General features: G+C 36.0%; 1 pseudogene; it reads right to left on the bottom strand.

Moving 5' to 3' along the window:
- Nucleotides 1-285: 285 nt before the first annotated feature.
- Nucleotides 286-3,117, bottom strand: LOC143602405 (uncharacterized; annotated as a pseudogene).
- Between the last annotated feature and the right edge of the window lie 412 nt (nt 3,118-3,529).

The raw sequence follows: 3,529 nt of genomic DNA, 5'->3' as shown, positions 1-3,529 counted from the left end.
ACAACTCTTTTTCATTCATAAAAGAGTACAATAGCAATCCACCTTTTCATCTTTATATTTCTTGATATTTATGTCTTATTGAGAACATTGTGATAACTATATAACCTAAGACAACCTAATTCACTACAACACAAAGAATGTGTAAATTAAACGTACCTTTGGCCGGGCAAATTTTGATCCATTATCAACATTTCTTGTCTAAAACAAACGTGCTCAAACGTTACTGATGTAATTTAAAATCATAATTCACAAAACCAAAAGGAAAAAAAACAAAAAAAAAGTTATACTTCATTATTCAAAGTCACGAACGCCCAACGATGTGTAACTCGTATCATCCGATCCAATTAACGGGATATATTCAGATCCCCTCACATGAACACCAAAGCAGGCTGCAAAACCAAACATAAGAAATACATGAACCCGATTGTACAATTCATGGAGGGCGTGTGTTGGGAAATAAGTATGGCACACAGAGAGAATAGGGTCACAATTCGATATAGTTTTCTTATTTCTCAACATACACACACAGCTCAATCAACCAACAAACAAGGTTAGTTAACAATACCAAATCTATTTTACAGTTAAGCCGCTAAACTTGTTACAGCCTTCGCTAGCACTTAAAACTTCTTTGGTGATACCATAGCTTTTTCTTTAATATAATTATTTTAATCTCTTATTTTTTTAATGCTTACAAATATTTTATTAATAGCAAACGCCTCGTATACGTGATGCGTGCGTATTGCACATTTTCTTACTCGATATTGTTTTCTTATTTCTCAACTAACATATTCTCCACTAGCATATACAACCAACTAACAAGGTTGGTTGACACTTACAAATCTAGCTTCAAACTATGCCTATTTTACAGTTGAGCCCAAAAACCTTTAACGATTACTAAATCCATAACACCGTGAGTTTTCCCTAACGGTTTTCATGGTTACAAAAAGAATAAAAAAAACATACCGTTTTCTATTTTCATCACGCTTTGAAGCATCACATCCATTTTAGTTTTCATATCCGAACTATCATCCATTTTTGGAGCCACAAGTGTAAGTTCTCGGTAAATTTCCCGCACAAATCTGCATATTTTTTGAGCATACTCAAGTTCACCATCTAATATTCGCCCAATCGCCAACCTCATCAACTCCCAGGTTAAGTCAGCAAGCTAAACCAAAAGCTCAACATATTGCATATATCACTTTACCACTTAAAATCTTGCATGCAAGTATATAACAATGTAACAAAACATACCCCTAATTTATAATCAAGAATATTAATTTGCAAAGGCTCGTTAGAAGGACCGCTCAACGGTAACAACATTTCATTTATCTAATCGAGATTCAACAGGGTGCCAGCAGTGCAGAATTTACATAATGTTGCAGCTTCAACATATTCTTGTATCTGCACAACATATAAAAGAGATGATGTTTAATTTAAACAATGTGATGCTTAAATTTGTGAAATTTAAAGATGGAAAAAAGGTTCAACCCCGGGAGAGTATGCACGTCTTAGCTTCCAGAAATCGGTTCCTTGTAGCTCGTTTACTAGCCGAGCTATATGCTGATCTTTAACATTTGAAAGATCCTTTTCTGCTATTTCCAACACCCCATCTTTATTATTTTTGCTAATTCTGGTACAGAATGGAAGTAAAATAAGATAAATTACACATGTATCAGTAGGGGTGTAAATGAGCCAAGCCGAGCCCATATCAATTAGGCTTGAGCTTGGCTCGCTTTGACTTACGAGAGCTCGAGCTAGACTCCTTTCGAGCTCTGTTTCTAAATCTCAAGTTCGACTTGTTTATTATTGATCAATTAATTTATACAAATTTTCGATTATTTTATATATTTATATTCTGACAAAACCTTAATGAGCCTAAGCACATATTAAGCTCGTACAAAGTACCTTAAACGACCAAAGCTTGGCTCGTTTTGACTTAGAGCTCAAACAAGACTCATTTCGAGCTCTGCTTCCAAAGCTCAAGCTCGACTAGTTTATCATTTATTAATTAAATTACATACATTTTTTCTCTATTTTAATACATTTGAGAAATGAGAAAACCTCAACAAGCCTAAAAGCTCAGATTAAGCTAAGCTCAGCTTGAGCTTGGCCGTGCAGTGTGAAACTAATACATAGAAGTCCAAAAAAGTTGACATCTAGAAAAATACTAGACTCATTAATAGAGATGCACAAACCGGTTTAAAACTCAAAACCGGTTAGGGTTGAAACCGGTTTGGTTTGGTCAACCAAAGTCAAAACCTGTTTATAATCGGTTTTGGTTCGGGTTGAAACTAGTTTCATACAATGTTACAATCGGTTTCGGTTCGGGTTGAAATCAGTTTCTTACAATGTTACGATCGGTTTCGGTTCGGGTTTTGCCTGGTTTTTGCCCGGTTTCGGTTCGGTTAACCGGTTTGCAACTGGTTTTGGTGGAGAAAATTACAAACCGGTTCCGAACCTATGGTTTTAATTGGTTCCAAACCAGTTTCTAAATAATCTGTTTCAAACCAGTTTTGTTTTCAGGTCGGTTTGGTTAACCGGTTTATTTGTCCACCTCTACTCATTGACTCTCAAGAAGCCTAAACGCTCATCCCATACAAGACTCAAGCTTCGGCTCAGTAACTAAACAAGCTTTATTTCAGGCTCGATAAAGCTCAATTCGGGCTCGATAACTAAACAAGCTTTATTTCGGGCTCGACAAAGCTCCGCTCATTCAGAGCTTTTAACCTATCCAATCTCGAGTTTCGGGCACGGCTCGTTTGCACGCCTACTGATATATACAAGAAACACAGAAACTAAGAATGCTGCTTCAAGTAATAAAGATAACAATTTACCTGTGCACCTGAAAGATTACTTTTTTACTGTTTATCGTTACATCACGGCTAGCTTTAACCACTCGTTCCCTCTTATCATTCTGCAATAACCATCAATTAACACGTAACAAGCCCTAATTATCAAATACGTTATAAAAAATTCAAAATTTTGAGTGATAAGAATGGTTACCAATTGATTAAGGTATTCAGCGTATTGGGCGAATGAGTCTTTCATCAATGAAGGTGTTGTAGATGCTGCTTGAGTTGAAATTGACCTGGGTTTTTTATTACTGGTGGCTTGCATTGTTGATTCTGCAACTGTAATCGTAAACGTTAATTTGAGATACGACGAAACGAGAGGTTAAATAAAATAGGGTTTAAGAAGATACGTTTGCGTTGAGATTTGGAAGCCATGAGAGAGAACAAGAAGGTGTTCCTGTGTACGGACGCACGAGTAATCAACATCTGGCAAAACACCACAAACTTTTCATCATCTAGGATGTATTATTCTCTTACTCGAGTTCGGTTGGTATCAATTAGATTCGTAACAAAAACGACATTAAACGTATGAAGAAGTAATTGCTCAGAATAGTAACTCTTTTCAAAAACGTCTGATTGGTTGGTATTTGAGATGGACAAATAAACCGGTTAGTTGAACCGATCTGAAAATCAAACCAAAACCGAACCGATTTGAAACCGATTGAAACAGTTGGTTT

The sequence above is a fragment of the Bidens hawaiensis genome, unplaced genomic scaffold (assembly GCF_021521415.1).
Source record: "Bidens hawaiensis isolate Kalapana, Puna unplaced genomic scaffold, B.hawaiensis_p1.1 tig00058885_1, whole genome shotgun sequence".
NCBI lineage: Eukaryota > Viridiplantae > Streptophyta > Magnoliopsida > Asterales > Asteraceae > Bidens > Bidens hawaiensis.
Note: the sequence above shows the minus strand (reverse complement) of the source record. Positions and strands in the feature narration are given on the sequence as shown.